This window comes from Ictidomys tridecemlineatus, chromosome 6 (genome assembly GCF_052094955.1).
Source record: "Ictidomys tridecemlineatus isolate mIctTri1 chromosome 6, mIctTri1.hap1, whole genome shotgun sequence".
NCBI classification, from domain to species: domain Eukaryota; kingdom Metazoa; phylum Chordata; class Mammalia; order Rodentia; family Sciuridae; genus Ictidomys; species Ictidomys tridecemlineatus.
Window position 1 is genome coordinate 8,328,804 of NC_135482.1, and position 17,298 is coordinate 8,346,101.

Consider the following 17,298-nt stretch of genomic DNA (forward strand, 5'->3'; position numbering starts at 1 on the left):
CCTTAAAAGTGACCATTCTGGGCTGAGGTCTTTACCTTTGGGACAGACCCTGATGTTACAGCTGGGTTTTGGGTTGACTGCCATCAGTAGGAACTTGCTCCCCAGATTGAGCCGTTTCTGTTAACGGGAGGGATTCCTACCTTACTCAGCCCAGCTCAGCCCCACTTGGGTCCTGGTAGCTCTCAAATGAGGTGGCCTTCAGGCTAAACTCCCCATTACATGTGAACTGCAGGCAGCCTAGTGGGTGAGGAGGAGGTTGCAGGTGGCTCTACCTAAGGTTCTGTTATCACTGCACTTAAGCCTTTGGCAGCCAGGGGGAGCCCCTCAGTTGTGCTCCAGGTATGGGTGGATAGGATCTCATCCCACAGTCCAGGGACTTGACTGCACAGCAAAGGGTGTTGGGCTCCAGGCCCTAGGTCACCAGTATCCTGAGTTGCAGAGTTTGGCAAGAAACTGCCCAAGGCCAGGGCCTTTTCCCTGGGGCCTCTGGGTCTTCCTGGTTCAGCCAGGCCTGCTGGGGCTATGGCAGGACCCCCTCCCATTGCGGCCACCCTTGACTTCTGGAACCTCCTTTCTTGCTTGGGGAGGGAAGGCTTTGCTGGTCTGAGGAATAATTGCTGCGCCTCGTCCCCTGCCCAGGGCTAGGTGTCCAGTTGTGGTTGTGTCTGGATGGGGATGTGGGGTGGCTTCCAGGCTGAGGGCACTTGCAGGCCGTCAGTGGAGGCTGCCACCCCGCAGGTCCACCTGTCCAAGTTACAGGGTGCCTTTGACAGCCTTGGTGAGCAAGGCAGGGCCCTCACTACTGACCATCCCCACATCCCTTCCCTGAAACCCCCTGTTGGGGTGACTGGTCACCTTCCAAGCAGTTCCAAGCCTAGATCTCCTCAAGTCCCAGCTTCTGGGAGGCAGGCCTTCTGCCAGGATGGTTCCTCAGAAGGGACCCCAAGTTCGCTGTCCAGCTGGGGCTGTGAAGGCCAAGTGCAGAGCGCTGGCTCCGCCTGGTGGGGCACAGGGTTTTGGTTTTGTGAAGCACAGTCTGCTGTCTGGACATGGCGGGGACCTCCAGCTTCCCAGGGGCCTCTGTTCCACTCCGGGAGGCAGATGATGAACAATAAAGGGGATGGGTGGCTTTAGAAGAGATAAACTGTGGAGAAACATGACACTGGCATCCAAAGGAGGAAGGCCGGGATCCAAAGGAGGATGGCCGGGATCCAAAGGAGGATGGCCGGGATCCAGCCTGCAAGCTCTGTGGGGACGGCACCCAGGCAGAGGAGCAGCACAAAAGCCCTGGGGCAGGATGAGGCCTCCCTGTCCTCAGAGCTCCAGGAGGGGCAGCGCCCTGGCCTGAGGAATAGAGTGGGCCCTGGGCAGGTCAGGCCTGCAGCAGTCCCTGGGACTAGTGGGTGGGTCGTGGGCTCCTGTGCCTTGCCCCTCCAGGTGGCATGGCGTGCACTTCCTGTCACGTTCTGAACTCCCAGACCTGCCTCTGGAATCTGTGGCGACAGAACACGGAGTCTCATTCCAATCCCCCTGAAAAGGAAAAAAAGAAAAGAAAAAACCTGCTGGGAATTTCTGAGCAAGTGGGGACAGGGAGGTGGTGGCAGGAGCCGCCGTTGCGTTGCCTTAAAAGGTGCGTCAGAGCCAGAGTCTGCAGAGCTCACAGGGGATGGCCCCGGGGCAGAGCGGAGGCCAGCTGGCCGCACCTGGTGGCTCACCCCAAAGTGCTCCCAACCTGGAGCCTGGTGAGGCCTTACCAGGGCAGTGGGCCGTCGCCTGCTCCATGGCTCTCGGCAGGCAGCTGCTCGTCAGAGGCCTCGTGGTCCAGCCTTCCTCCCTGTCCTTCAGGCAATGCCCCCCAACTGCCCACCCACCCAGTATCAGTCCTTTCCCAGGAGCCCAAAGAGCTTCCCCTTCCCCTCAGGAGCACGCCCAGCAGCCCAGGCGGGACCACGGAGAGGAAGCCCCCAAACCCAGGGGAGGCAGGACGGGAGCACCCACAGGCTCTCTGGAGTACAGTTGGAGGGAAGCATCCAGAACCTTCCAGGGCCCCACCTCACGCTGACTGAGGCCGCTCTAGGGACAGGCGGACCTAGCTGGGAATGGCGTGTCTGCACCAGGCACCGAGACTGCAGGGCTGTCCCTCAGGCAGGTTCCACGGTCCAGCTTGCCGGGAGGAAGCCGAGGCTGAGGGAAGGTAGGTAACTCGCCCGAGGTGCAGCGTCTCACCCCCACCCTGTGCCATGAGGGGACAGAAGGCATATCTTGACTCATTTATTGAACACCTACTAGGTGCCACGCCTCGTGCTAGACTCAGAGTTGTCTCATCAATCCCGATGACCGCCATTCCCACTTCACAGCTGGAGACTGAGGCCCGACTGGTCCAGAGACACCCCCTAGATCACAGTAGGCTCCTTAGGGCTCGTTCTCACTGAATGAGCCCAAACTGCGGCGCAGAGATGAAGCATGGTTCCCTCAGGGCAGACTGCAGGAGAGGGAGGCCAGGATTCGAACCCAGGCTCCGAGCACCCCTGCTCCCCCCTCCCTGGAGAGCCTGAGGGAGGGGTCCCCGCAGCACCCTGTGTCCTCTGCCCCGGTCTCAGGACACCTCGTGGCCCCTGCTTTCTCCACAGAAGGGGGTGCAGGGCTGCCTCCCTGGCCCTCCCGCCAAGTCCCCCTCGGCCAGGCAGAGGAGGAGGCCGGGAGCCAAGGCGCTAGAGAGCCGCTGGCCACTTCCCCCTCCCGCTGGCCGCCACCTCAGAGCCAGTGGGCACCCCAGAAGGCCTCCACCCAGACATCCACACCCAGCCAGACTGCAGAGCCTGGTCATCCAGCCCAGGGCAGGGCGCAGGGGCCCAGGTGGTGGTCACGATGGTGACTGTCACTGAGCCTCGCCACACCTCAGGCTGGGGCCAGGCAGCGGTCCCTCGTCCCACGAGGTCCCTCTACCGAGGTCTGAGCTCAGAGGGGCACCGGCTCCCGTGAGCACACGGCTCCAGAGACACCCGACGTCAGCAGGACCCCGTTTCCACCATGGCCCAGTGCCTGGGGACACACCAGCCTGGGGACACACCAGCCTGGGGACACCCAGGCTCGTCAGGACGCCATGCCCACGCTGTGGCAGAAGCGTACACCAGGGAAGCTGGTTCACCACACACCAGGCCTTTCCTCCCGAGGTGGCTCCTGGACACCCACCAGCACACGGCTGGCCCCACCTCCAGCCACCGGGTCCCTCAGGACCCAACCCCCCTGGGGCAGCACAGTAGCCAGTGGATGTCACCCATCATCCCTGGAGGTCAGTGTTCTGGGGCCCAGAGCAGGGCCTGGAAGGGCAGCCCGAGGATCTGGAGGGACAGTCGGGCCCCCTGACACTGTCCTCCAAGCACCATGTGCACCCCTCGTCCAGTGCAGGGCCCTCCCTGGCCCAGCGGCCTCCCTGGCTGCACCGCACATTCGTTTATTCATGTCAGCAACGTTTATGAAGCACCTACTATGCGACTGGCATCGGCCCCTCTGCCTCCAGCTCACCCCAGGCTGCTGTGCCTCGGCCACACAGACACCGATGGCCTGCCAGGCTATGCCTGGGGACAGTCCTGGCTCGGTGTGTGGGAGAGAGCTGGCCAGGGCTGGAGGGCTCAGTGTCCTAGCACCAAACTCCCGCTGTCAGGGCCGAGCTCGTGGTTAATGAGTGGACTGTGTGATGTGTGAGTCCTGTTGGGACTCCAAGCCACGCCCAGGGCCGTGCTGGAGGTTAAGTGGCGGATAGCTTCAGCATCTCTGACCTGAAGTGCTGGGGCCTAGGGGTGTCTCAGATTTGGGAGTTTTTCAGATTTTTGAATATTTGCATGGACTAGTAACCAGAAAAATTGAGATTTCCTAATCCCCAAATCCAAAGTGCCCAAATTGGGAGGCTGAGGCAGGAGGCAGAAGTTGAAGGCCAGCCTTGGCAACTTAGTGAGGCCCTAAGCCACTCCGTGAGAGCCTATCTCAAAATTAAAATAAAACAGGGGCTGCGGTGGGGCTCGGTGCCAGAGCACTTGCCTAGCACGCGTGAGGCACTGGGTTCGATCCTCAGCGCCATATTAAACAAATAACAAGTGAAATAAAGACATGGTGTCCACCTACAAACTACAAAGAAAAGTTTAAAGACCCCAAAGGTATAAATAAATAAATAAAATTAAAAATAAATAAATAAAAACGGAAAAGGGTGGTGCTGTAGCGCAGTGGTAAAGCACCTGGGGTGCAATCCCCAGTACTAAGAAAAGAAAAAGAAAAATCAGGAGCTTTCACATAAAATTCAAATGTCCATCTTCCCTCCAACTGGGACAACGGCACTGTCCGCCTGGAGCTGGGATGCTGCTGCCCTTCACCCGGGCACCTCCCTCTGACCTGCAGGTTGTCCTCCCACCCGTGAGCTGGGCCGCCTCTAAGTGCTGTGGTCCCAGAGGTCAGCAGGGCCCAGCACAAAGTAGGTGCTCAGCGAGGGACGGTGGGGGGACAAAGGCAGGGCAGAGGGATGAGCACGTGAGCCTGCCCATGAGCTCGTGTGACGCGGGGCTTCGCCTCAGGAGCTGGCCGGCTGGGCTCTTATCTTTGAAATCCTGGGAAGGATCCGGAAGGTCCCGGACGCCAGAAGTGATACAGGACAGCGCGGCCTCCCAGGCCTGGGAGCTTCATCCTGGCACAGACCAAGGCCCTGGAGCCTCCTGTGCCCCACAGGAGGGACCCAGGACCTCCCCTCACCCCTACCGTGTCACCAAGCAAAAGAGCAAGTCACAGGGAGCCCCCCGGGACACGGAGAGACCTTCCCACGTCCTTTGGTCTGTGGGAACTCTTGCATAATCCCCCAGGACACCCTGGGTACCGTGGGGCGCACCTGAAGTCCCAGCTTCTGGGGGGGCTGGGGCGAGAGGGCCGCTGGAGCCCGAGCCGCAGAGGGACACCTGACCCAGGTGAAAAGTTAGAAAGAGGAAAGAAAATACGAAATGGTCGACCCGACGGCCGTGGGGTATGGACAGCGGCCAGGCTGGGCAGGGGGACAGCTGGCCCTGGGCCAGCTCCCTGGGAACGCGAGGTGGGGCCTGCCTGGGCCTCGGTTTCCTCGTCGGCAACCTGAGGTCCCGGGGAGGCTGAGGGCCGGTCAGTGCGGGTGGAGAGGGGCCTCCCGGGAGGGGGCTCCTGCTGGGGGTGAGGGTGGACCAGGCCCCCGCCAGGGCCACCTGCGGAGGAAGCCTGGGCTGGAAGCCGCCAGGACCTAGGAAAGTCACCATCCAGGAGCGGGTTGTAAGAGAGGCCGGGGCTGGAGGCCAGCAGGTGGGACGCGGGGCCCCTGGAGGAGCGCCCTTCTGCAGTCGGATGGGGTGAGAAGAGGGGCCATCTGTCGTGTGCCGGGAGCTGTCCTGGTTCTGACTTGCTCCTAACCCCTGGGCGGGCAGGAGGCAGGGGGGAGGGCAGGGTCAGGAGGCAGGGCCCAGTGCCCGGCGGGCCCACCCTGCTTGCCTCCTGGCTGGCTCCTGGCGCCCTCTTGGGCGCCTCTCCAGGCTCCTGTGCCAGGGTCCCCTGATGTGGCCTTTCGCCTTCTGCCTTTCCCTGACCGTCCCCAACACCCCTTTCGCTGCTTTCAGCTCTGGGACCATCTTCCCGGCCACATGGGATCCTCTTGAGCCAAAGTGCCCAGGCTGGCCTCGAACTTGAGGTCACCGGCCTCCCAAGGAGCCGGGACGACAGGCACACACCGCTGTGTCAGGCTCTGACGCGGGTGCTGGCGGCTGGGTGAAACGATGTGGGGTCCAGAGCAGAGGTGGGGGACCAGCCAGGAGGCCAGAGAGGGTGGCACTGCAGCGCACCACAGCCACGCTGCCAGGACCCTGTCCCCAAACAGAAACTAAGGAAGGGCTGGATGCAGCTCGGAACAGAGCCCTGGCCCAGCCCGGCCCAAGCCCTGGGCTCCACGCCCAGCAGAGCAAATTCCAGACCAGGGCAAACTGTACCCCTCCTCTGCTCCCAGCCCTGCAGAGTGCCTGCTGGATGCAGAGCAAAGGCCCGAGTCAGCACCTGGCCCTGCCGCCTCCCCATCTCACCTCCCTGTGGTCCCTGCCTTCAGCCCCAGCCAAGCCGCCTCCTCCTGTTGCTCTAGCACAGCAGCTTGACTCCACCCCAGGGCCTTTGCACTGTCTCTGCTTGGTCCCTGGCCTGCTGCGCCCTGGACGTTCAGCCGCGCCAGCTCCTCTGTCCCCTGCCCCGTCACTTCACTGTCCTGCTCCCAGGAGGGCAGGGCGGGATCCTTTCTTTTGGCCACTGTCCTCCAGGCTGCCAGACAAGTGGGGGTGGGAAGGACGTGGCGTGGAGTGCGAGGGCGCGGGAGGAGGCTGCGGCCACTTCCCTAGCAAACTGAGGGAAAGCGGAAGTGAGACAGGCCTGGGCGGCCTAGCGTTTCCTGCAGGTCCCCGGCCAGGCCGCGTCCATGTTGGTGTGACCGCGTGCGTCCGGGCATGGTGGGGGGGTGGCCGGTGGTCCAGGTGGGTGGCGCTGGGGGGCTCCGGCCTGATGGTTCTGGGTCCTTGGCGCTGGCTGTCACGAGACTCCACGGTGCCCTGGGCTCTGGGCTGCTGTCCTGCCCCTAGTGGACGCCTGAGGTCACAGCCTGCAGCTCCTGGCGGGGTGCCAACCCCAGCTCTGCCCCCAGCCACGTGACCCACCCCGGGCCTCAGTCTCAGCACCTGGAAAATGGGAATCAGACGAGTCGTCCTGTGCCCTGGCTGACTGCGGTGAACGGAGGCCAGGGTCCAGACCGGGGAGGCCAGGCCAGTGGAGGAGGGGGCGCCTAGTGCAGGGGGGAGGCCCGAGGCCCCAGAGGAGGCCGCTCCCAGGAAGGTGCAGAAGAACTGGCCGCTGGGGAGGGCGGAGGGAGGGGCAGCCCGGCTGGGCCAGGGGACGAGGCCCCCAGGGACGGGGCGCTGGGGCTGTGAGAATCTGCCTGGCGGGAGGATGGGGCGGCAGACAGCTGACAGCGGCCACGGCCCCAGCTCACTTGAAGGCCTCTTAGACTTGGTCCTGGGCAGCGGGGAGCCACGGGAGGTGTCTGAGCAGGAGCATCAGCGGGACGCAGGCTGTGAAGAGGACACGGTCACACACAGCACCCAGCATCCAAGTCCAGGGCCATTAGATGAGCAGTTAGAGGACCTGGCTGGTGCAGCGACAAAGCCGAGGGGCCGCAGGAGGAGCTGTGGAAGCCCCGAGGGCGTCCTGGAGGAGGGGCCTGCGCGTGCTGGACCGGGCATGAGAGCGGCGGGCACCAGCTGACCTCAGGCAAACCGCTGCCCTCTCTGTCTCAGCTCCCACCTGCCCGGCCAGGGACCGACCAGGGCCCTCCCTGGGGTCTCAGCTCCCACTGGGCAGTCAGGGCTGGGAGTCTGCCGGGGGCTCATTCAGATTTTTTTTTTTAAATTTTGAGTCTGGATCTCACTGAGTTGCTCAGGACCTCGCCAAATAACTGAGGCTGGCCTCGAACTTTCCATCCTCCTATCTCAGCCTCCTGAGTGGCTGAGATTCAGGGCAGGAGCCACCATGCCCAGCTCGGGTTCCTGATCTAGACCCCACCTGCCTCGGTTTCCCCGGTGACGGGCTGCGGGTGGAGCAGGGAGGATAATAATGGTCGATTGTGGAAGGCCTTCCCGCCGCGGGGACCAGATGCCAAGGATTGTTTTCCATCCTTAGGAGGGTGGGCCCTTCCTGCGGAGAAAATTCCAGGCTCCTGCAGCCAGGAGGGAGCGAGCCTGCCACCCCCGGTGACCACCGCTGGCCGCCAACCCCTGGCATCCACCTGGTCTTTCTCCTCTGCTTCTCTCTCTTGGCCTTGGGGCCTGGAGGGGGGCTGCTGGCCTTGTTCCCAGCTTCTCCCAGCCCTCCCGCCATCCTGTGGAGCACAGCCTCCTGCCTCCTCCTCCTGGGCGCCCGTCCTGTGGAACACTGGGATTTGAGGAGTTTTCTGGTCCTCAGAGCCCTGCTCCTTAAGGTCCCTAAATCCAAGTTTCTGGGTCTGATCTGCGTCAGCCAGACGCTGTGCCCCTGCCGTGACGGGGTCCTGAAATGTCTTGGGGTCCCAACAGCCACCGTGGGTCTAGAGTTTTCTGGTTCACAGGCCTGTGGTCCTGGTGGTCCTGGACGTCTTGTTTGTGTCCCTCTGATGCCACCTAGTAGGTGGGGGGGTCCCGGGGCTGGGGGCTGGGGGAGGAGAGGGCCCGGGTGGGGTGGTGGCGGCCAGGTGCGCTGCTGTGGGTGTGGGCGGCAGCTCTGATGCTGACAGCTGGGCAGAGGCCGCTGCCCGAGCCTCTCACAACTGGCCCTGACCCAGGAAGAGGAGGGGACGGCGACAGGAGGGACCCAGGGGCCAGGCAGGGGACCTTCCTCCTCTGTGCCCCGGCTGCTGCTGCTGCGCTCACGCTCCCGGGGCTGGGCAGGGGCGCGCACAGCGTGGGGAGGGGCTTCGCGGCCCCACTGAGCGCCCAGACGCCCTGGGCTCCCGGCTGGGTCACCGCCCCTGGGTCACCCTCCTCCCTGGGTCGTCCCCGCCACAGTCAGCCTCCCCGTTCTTTTCCCTCCGTGCCTCCCTCCGGCCATCTCTGGGAAGAGTTGGGGGGGCGTGGACCCCTGGGGGCCCTCGGCTGCCCCCTCCACCCGGCTCCGCGGCCCTCTCCTCGGCTCCCTGGGTGGAGGGCTGCCCAGGGGCCTGCTTGGCGGGCTCCCAGCGGCCGTGGGAGCTGGAATTCAGCGCAGTCCCTGGCGTGCGCTTGCCTCCTGCCTGCCGGGGCGCCTCCTCTGACTCAGGGCCAGGAATTCCTGCCGCTGTTCCCCGCGGGAGGGGCCCCGGCACAAGCTGGAAACCGGGACAGGGAGGGAAGGGAAGGGACACAGGGCCAGGGGGGCCTGGCAGGGGCACGTTGGAGGAGGGGGCACAGGGTCTGCTTCATCCCCCAGCCCTATCATTTCAGCCCTCCCACGGGCTCAGGTGGCCACTGTTCAAGAGGCCTCCTGTGCCAGGCATATAGTAGGTGCTCAATAAAGTAGCCCTCGCTGGGCTGCAGCCCTGGGAAGGGCAGAGAGAAACCCCATCCACGCAGACACCGGAGACAGGTGCGGAGAGCTTCCTGTGATGAAGCAGCGGGTGCTGGGCAGGCAGCAGCTGGGGCCTGCTGCTCAGGGGGCTCAGGGGCATCTCTTGGTGGAGACACCTTGGTGGAGGTGTGCAGAGGCCAGAACCTCCCGGGGGACATGCAGATGAGCTGGAGACCCTGACGCTTGGGTGGTGGGAGGACAGTCGGGGCACCAGCCATCCCTGACGGCCACAGGGTGCTTCTGGCTGCTGAGCGCAGAATGGGCAGTGGCCAGGCAGGGGGTGCGACGGGGTCCCAGTGAGAAAGGACGCAGGCTGGGACCCAGAGGGTAGAGGAGGCAGGTTCTGGAGGCGTCCCCGAGGGAGAGCCTGGCTCATGGGCGTGAGCAGAGTTGTGCCGAGTGCTTAGCAGTTGCAGCGTGTGCCGATTTCAGTGGTGTAAATACTCCTACCCCCCAGTCCCCAGGACGGAACCCGGGGGCTGCACCACTGAGCCGCATCCCAGCCATTTCTCTTGTTTTATCTTGAGACAGGGTCTTGCTGAGTTGCTCAGGGCCTCGCTAAATCGTTGGCCTCAAACCTGGATCCCCCGGCCTCAGCCTCCGAAGTTGCTGGGATTAGAGGCGGGTGCCACCGCGCCCGGCCGGTCAGGGTCGGTTTCAAGCCGCTGGGCCCAGTAGGTGAGACGTGCACAGGAGCACCCCGTGACATCACCCTGCAGCATTGCCACCGTCCAGATGCAGGAGACGCTGGGACCTCGGGAGCACGCGCAGCGGGAGGAGAGCTCCTGAAAGCGCAAGTTGGAAGACTTCAATGTCTGGCAAAGGCTGTGTTCAAAAGCTGGTTGCAAGATTCCTGAAGATTCAGCAGAGCTGAAGGAGTTAAGTCGTGGGAGGAGCCTCTGAGGGAAGGTCGGGCCCTGCCGACTCTGGTCATCCTCGGACTCAGCCGCCCTGACCAGCCGGCCCGGCGGGCGCGAGGGGGGGCCTTGGGCCAGGGGCGAGATGTCCCAGGGATTTCCCTGATGGACAGCACCCTGTTGGGGGTCGGGGGCTCCTGTCCTGTCTGCCCCCTCTTGCTGTGACATGGGGTGGCTGTCACACTGCAGACCTTAGTTTTCTCATCCATTAGGCCTTCCCCAGCCCCAAGGCCCCTCACTCTGGTTTCCGAGCCGCGTGGGGCTCTGTCCCTGTTGGGCTTGGCCCTGGGGCTGCAGACGTCCCTCTGTCTTTTCTGGTGAGCATTTCTAGACACCCACCTGGCCTGCCCCGGCCTGCCTGGTGCCCCAGCTGTGCTGCCCTGGAGCCTCGGGCTGGCTGATGATGTCACCCCGGGGAGACAGTGACTTCAGGCGGGGGTTACCCTGCCCCAGGCGCCCCAGGCCCAGGGCCAGGCCTGCTTCCTGGGGGAGGGGCTTCGGGGGCTTACCCTCCTCTTCAGACACGTCCTCGCTCCCCTGGACCCTGGGCAGAGATGAGGTCTGACGGGGAGAGCGCTGGGAGGCAGGGTGGGGGTCCCCAGGGCGGAGCGAGGAGCCTGGGCTCAGCCCTACCCAGCAGTGTGACCTCGGGAAAATCACTGTCCCTTGCTGGACATCAACTCTTATCTTGAACTAGGGGTCAATTTCCAAACTCGGGCCTTGAGGCTCATGACGGTAGAGAGGAGGCCGGAAGGTGGCTGCAGCAGGTGGCCCTGGAGCTGGTGGCTGCAGGTTTGATGCCATCCGCGGGGGGTGATTCAAGCCTTGCTGTGCGTTAGCCTGGTCCTGGCCCCATGGCCTCCACGCCTCCCAGGACTGTTCCCTGGTGGTGCAGAGCCCTGGCCTCCCTGCGGGCACCCACTCCACCTCGTTGCCGGAGCCACGAGTCACCCCTTCACCCTCAGGAGCACGGCGAATCTCACTGGGTGCAGAAGCCAGTGTGGGTGGGGGGCACCCACAAGTCCTGTTGCATGAAGGTCAAGAACAGGAGGGGCACTTGGTGACAGAGAGTGCGCAGCCTTGGGGACGGGGTGGGGACGACTGACTGGAGAAGGAACGAGGTGCTTCTGTGGGGAAGGCTCTTGCCCTGATCTTGGAGGGTGCTGGGGTGCTCTGGCCAGAGGCTATCGGAGCCTCGTCCTGATGCTTCTCTTTCTTCATCAGCAAAAGACACGAAACCCCGACTCTACGTTTTCCATTCTGGTTGGGGGGTGGGGGGGCAGGCAGAAAAACAGGCAAAAACGTCATAGATGGACATCAGGAGGGGACAGACCAAGGTCGCCTGCTGGGTGTGGCGGGGGACGGGGCCAGCCTGCAGGTGTCTGAAGGGTCCTGAGGGGAGCACGGGAAGGGGCTCCAGGCTCCTTGGGGAGGGACCTCATGCTGGGCTCCTGGCTAGAGTGAGGCTGGTCACCACAGGTCACGGAAGGCCCCGGGGAATGAAAACCCACGGGCGTGGAGGTGGGGGGCTGGTGTTCACGGGCTGATGTCCCTGGGCTCCTTCGCCCAGCCAGCAAGCACTTGTCATCTGGCCCCATCAGTCCGTCCCCACCCGGGGTGGACATCTCCACCGGGGTGGACGGAGGAGCAAGCCCAGTCTTCAGCAGAGCTGCCCCGCCTCGGCTCCAGGCCTCGCCCGCTGGGCCGGCTCTGGACCCACTTTCTCCTGGCTGCGCCCAGCCTCCGCCTCCAGCGCTGAGCTGTGCCCTGCGGGAGGTGGAAAGCGCGTGGGCCGGGGATCCACGCTGACCTGGGTTGGCTCTCAACACGCTGCTGCCTCGCTGGGTGGCCTTGGCAGGCCTCTGTCCTCCCTGAGCAGCTCCTGGTCTGCAGAAGGGGGATACGCTCACAGGCAGGGCCTGGCCCACCAGGGTGCAGGTTGGCGCTGGCCGGCTGGGCTGCCCCGTGGCCTGCACTTAGGGGAGAGGAAGGAGTTGAGGCCCAGGGCTTTGGGCTTGGCCTGTGTGACCTGGGACAAGCCACCGGCTCTCTCTGATCCTTGCTTGATTCCCAGATAAATGCATGGCTGTTCGGCTGCCCTTGGGTCTGGGGGCCTGGAAGGGGCGCTTGGCTTGCGGGCCCCACCTGGAAGGGGAGGGCACGGGAGGTGTTGGGGCCAGAGCGGCAGTTCCAAGTGTCTGGGGCAGACAATGGGCACTGTGTACGGGGGACAGGGTGGGGCGCTGGGGGGGCAGAATGGCACCCGGCAGGAATGCACCCGGCCTGTCTGGGACGCTCCCCTGTGGCCGGCTCCCCTGTTGTGGGCGCCCGAGGCTGGCGTCCTGCCCACCTGACACCGCAGTCCAGAGTCAGAGCCTGGCACGGCAGCGGCTGGGAGTTTCCGGGGGCCAGGTCTCCCTGGTGCCACCCCCTGCAAGTCTGAGCGGCCTCTGGGCTTTGGAAGGGTGACGGGGGAAGGGCACCAGCTCTCTGTGCCACTGACTTGCTGGGGGACTCGGGCGAGGCCCCGCTCCCTGGGCCTCCCTCTCCCCGTCGGTGTGAAGGGTCTCTGAGCCCATCGAGGGGACTCCCCACGTCTCACTCCCCTCCTCCGCCTCGTGCAGCGGGACTTGCCTGTTCTGGTGGGGACTCTGTCCCCAGAACAAAGCCTACCCATGCAGAGCTTTCCTCCCCAGATCCTCTGCCTGAGGCTGCCTCCTGCAGCCAGGTCCCTCCCTGTGGGCTTGGCCCAGGGGTGGCTCTGGCCTTCCTGCCCCCTCAGGCCCTGTGCCCCCTCCGCAGGGCCTCCCCAACCCCTCGGCCCTCCCCCGCCACCCGCCCAGCTGTGGACCCTGGCCCCTTCCCAGGTCTTCTGACCTGCTGCAGTTGGTGTCCGACCAGGAGGGGAGTCACACCTTAGTGTCCCCTGCCACGGGGCCAGACGGCCTTCAGGAGGTCCAGAGGGGCAACTGGCCAGGCTCCAGGGCCTGCAGCTGGGGTGCAGGCTTGGCGCCCACGTCTCTGGGGTGGTCCCGGGCGAGGACTGTCAGCTCGTCTGGTCATCAGGGTCTGCTTGGCAGAAGGCTCAGCACACGGTCACCTTCACGATCTGCCCCTGACGCCTGCCACACCTGGCTCTGTGCCAGGCCCAGAGGGGCTCCTCTCTCGGGTGGCTGCCGGGGAGGGGCTGTGGCCGGGCCTGTTCTCCCTGGTGGACACAGGGCCTGGGAACCTCAGGGTCAGTCTCCACGCACATCAGCGGGCAGGGCTCCATCCTGCTGCAGTCGCAGGGCAGACGCTGCCCTTCCTGGGGACCCCCCAGGCCGGTGAGTCCAGGGGCCGAGACAGGCTCCTGAGCTCACACGGTGGCCCAGGCAGCCAGATGACCTCATGGGTCTTTCCCAGACCTGAGTCACCACGGCTCACTCCATGACCCTTCGGCACCTTCAGAGGAAGGGGAGGTGGCTGGCTCTGCTGGTGGCCACGCAGGGCACGCCTGGCCTCTGCTACCTGACGGGCAGGGGAGGGGGGACGGGGACAGGCCGCCGTCCCCAGCTACAGCCTTGCCTCTGGGGAGCTGAGATGAAGGTGGCTCGTCTGGAAGTCCCCCTGTCACACTCGCTGACTGGGGGCTGCTGGCCCTGGCCACCAGGGGCCTGGGGGGTGGCTGTACCTGAGGAGAGAGGGAAGATGTCCCTCCGTGTCCTCTCGGCCCCGCCCCTGCTCAGAGGTGAGCCAGCCCAGGTGAGGAAGTTGACTCACCTCCCGCACCTGGTCCTGGGGGTTTGAACCTCAGGTGACTGCTACTTTGCCATGGGGGCAGGGTATGGATGCAGGGACTCCGGGTCCCGTCTTCAGGGGACACCCAGCACCTGAGAGCTTGGCAGGTGTCATCTCCTGGGGTCCTCGGGGCCACGGCTGCCCTCGTTTTGTGGGTGGTGGACAGAGGTCGGGGGAGCCTCACTGAGGGTGCCGCAGCCCAGCGCGGTACCTGGAGGGCGCCCAGGGCGCTTCCCGAGCCACACCCCCAGCCCTTTTTTTGGGGAGAGAGGGTCTCGCTGAGTTGCTGAGGGCCTTGCTAAGCTGCTGAGGCTGGCTGTGAACTCAGTCCTCCTGCCTCAGCCTCCAGAGGCGCTGGGATTCCAGGCCAGTCTCCACGCCAGGCCCCGGGATCAGGCTCCAGTTCCTGGAAGAGCTTCCTTGTCCCCTCTTGCACTGCCCAGCGGCCACCCAACGTGAGGTCGGCTTTCCTTCCTTGGAGACCAGGAAAGGCTGGTGACAGAGGTGGGGGGGGTGCGTGGGCCAGCGGTGTCCAGTGAGGGGACAGGCACCGCTCTGCACCCCATCGGGGTTAGGCCTTTCCCGTTCTGCCCTCGTTAATCTTTAAGCAGCTGATGATTAATTAATTGCCCAAGACCCAGGGGGCTCGGTTGAGTGCCCCTGATGTCTGGGCCGCGCGCCCTCTCCCCGCCCCCACCCCCTCCCCCAGGGGCTGGAGCCCAGGGATGGGACCCGACAGGCCCCAGACAGCAGGGGAGTCCTGGTCATGGCCATGGGCCCACCCTGCTCTTCCCGGTCCCGGGCCACAGCACAGCTGCAGAGGAGGGGCCCTCAGAGGGCAGAAGACAGGACCCAGAGCCAGACGGGGCGCCAGGCTGCTGGGTCCGCGGGTCTGTTTGGACCCCCCGGGCGACGGAGTCCCCGTGTGTCCTCAGCGCTCAGTGTGGCCCGACAGGGGGCCTGGGCCCAGGAGTGTCTGACTGGACGAAGGACAGGCCCTCCCCCTCCACTCGCCCGAGCCTCAGTGTCCCTCGTCTGTGATCAGGGCTGATGTTCCTGTCCTGCTGTCCCCACCGGGGACCAGGGAGAGGGGGTGTCTGCTGGCAGGGTGGAGGGGGCTGGGGGCAGGTTCCTGCTGAGACGGGATGGGACAGGAGGGGACCTCAGTCAAGGCCCCGTCCACCTCGGCTTCCCAGTCTGCGCCATGAGGGGTGGGGCCCGAACGTCCAGGACTCTCAAGGACCCTTTCGTGGGGGGGTGGGTCACGGCTGCCCAGTGGCGTCCCCACCCCCAGAGCAGGCGCCAGGCGGAGAGTGTCGAGGGTCCTCCTGCCAGGAACTCAGGGAGTCCTTCCCCAAGGCCCCAGGACCGTACCGCAGTGACCTCCAGCTTGGTCATCCGGGGCAGGTGTGGAGAGGTGACCTCGTGGTGGAGGGGACTCTTGAGACATTGGGCTTGGGAGGCAAAGGATCTCTGAAGACATCGTGTCTTGTGGGAATTTGGAATTGTACAAAGATGCTAAAGGAGGGGACGGCAGAGTGCCACCCGAGCCTCAGACACACCAGCTTGGGAGCAAGACCGAGGGGTGGGGGAGGGGCGCCTGCCCTCCTACCCCCGGTGAGCAGGTCCCCCAAGTCCGTGTCCGCCCGGCTCTTCAGAACATGGCTATGGCTGATGTACCCAGAGGGAGGCCCTCAGAATGAGGCCACATTGGATCAGGGTGGTCCCCAAATCCACGCGTGACCCTATAGGAGGGAGAGGAGAAATATTTGAACGCAGTCGGGAGAGAAGGCGGGACTGGAGCCCCCGGCCCACAGCCAGGGAGCATGGTGAGCCAGGAGTGGAACCGGCCAGAGCTTTCCCCGAGAGCCCACAGGGTGCTCTGCCCTGCCCAAACCTTGCTCTTGGACTTTAGCCTCCAGAATTGTGGGAATAAAGTTCTCTCGTTTCAGCCTGTGTGCGTGGATGGCAGTGTGTGCTCGTTTGTTATAGCAGCTACAGGAAGCCGATGCACACCCAGAGGCCACAGCCTTCCCAGTCGGCTGTGTGTCCCTCGGGGGTTCTCTCTGCTAGCCAGGCACAGCTGTGGCGTAGACACAGAGGTGTATTTGGAAATTTCGGTATGTGTACACCCTGGTCCATCCACCAGGGCTCTGTCCCCTCTGCGTGTTATCTGGGAGATGGCTCCACCTGTGTTCTTTTCCTTTGCATGTGGCCTGAGAATGGAACCCAAGGCCTCAGTGCTGGACAAGCACTCCACCACGAGTCACCCAGCCAGCCCTTTCTATATTGTAATGAGGCAGGGTCTTGCTAAGTTGCTGAGGCTGGCCTCAAACTTGAGATCCTCCTGCCTCAGCCTCTGGAGTCACTGGGATTACAGGACGGCATCACTACTCCAGGCTGCTTCGTGTTTTTGCTCCCAAAGCTGACTCTGTCCTTTCAGGGTGTTAGCTCCACGTGTGGCTCTATCACCCCGCAGGTAATGGGTCCTCGTTGATGGACATGGAGGGTATTCCCAGCTTCTCCTTGAATCGTCTCCTTTGCCCATGCCTGATGTAAGCCTGGAAGATTCCCTGGAAGAATCGCTGGATCAAAAGGATGAGCTTGGGGCTGGGGCTGCAGCTCAGAGGAACAGTGTTGCCCTGCACGTGAGAGGCCCTGGGTTTGATCCTTAGCACCACATAAAAATGAGTAAATAAAATAAATTTGTTGTGTCCATCTACAACTAAATTTTTTTTTTTAAAGGGTAAGCTCATCTGCAATTTGCTGGATGTTGTCAGACTGAGTCAAAATGCACTAGAGCCAGGTGTGGTGGCGCACGCCGGTCATCCCAGCAGCTAGGGATGCTGAGGCAGGAGGATCGCAAGTTCAAAGCCAAGGCACTAAGCAACTCAGTGAGACCTGTCTCTAAATAAAATTCAGAACGGGGCTGGGGCTGGGGCTCAGTGGTCGCGTGTCCCTGAGTTCAATCCCTGGTACCCTCCTACCCCCCAAAAGTGTTAGAAACAGCATATTAAGGAGAAGATCATGGAAAAGCCTCTCAGGTTTGATCCCAGACTCATGGAATTCTAGGGTTTAGGGGTAGAGGACCTTGGAAGGACATTGATTCTGGCATCCTACACAGGATCTGGAAATGCCCATTTCCAAACCCTGCTTGGGTTTCCATCCCCTGCGGTGAGTAAGGAGAAAGTACAAGAGCTAGGGCAGGGGCTCCGGAACCCTGGGGACTTCTTTGGGACCTCTGGCAGGGCTGATGGAGTTCAGCCCCCAGCCTGGGCACCCTGTTCCCGTGCAGCACTGGGGCTGCCCATTTGTAGCCCAGATGCCCGCGCAGTGGAGCTCTGTGGCCACACACAGTGGCCTCTCTGTGCTCGGCACAAAAGAAAATGTGAATGGAGAGGGCAGGGGCTGCCTGCACCAGGACCGAGGGCTGGCCTCGAGGGGTCCTGGGGTCTGGGACAGGGCACAGTGATGGGGCCTCGACACGAGT

The 17,298-nt window shown here is 63.6% G+C and overlaps 2 long non-coding RNA genes across 2 annotated transcripts; one reads left to right on the forward strand and one right to left on the reverse strand.

Annotated features, from left to right (window-relative positions):
• Positions 1-9,613: 9,613 nt before the first annotated feature.
• Positions 9,614-13,587, reverse strand: LOC144378507 (uncharacterized). The gene is made up of 2 exons (XR_013440241.1): positions 12,906-13,587; positions 9,614-9,896 (listed from the first exon to the last, which is right to left on the reverse strand). It is a non-coding gene; the product is annotated as an uncharacterized LOC144378507 (long non-coding RNA).
• Positions 13,588-13,638: 51 nt separating this feature from the next.
• Positions 13,639-16,526, forward strand: LOC144378508 (uncharacterized). Its single transcript, XR_013440243.1, has 2 exons — positions 13,639-13,772; positions 16,288-16,526. It is a non-coding gene; the product is annotated as an uncharacterized LOC144378508 (long non-coding RNA).
• The last annotated feature ends 772 nt before the right edge of the window (positions 16,527-17,298 follow it).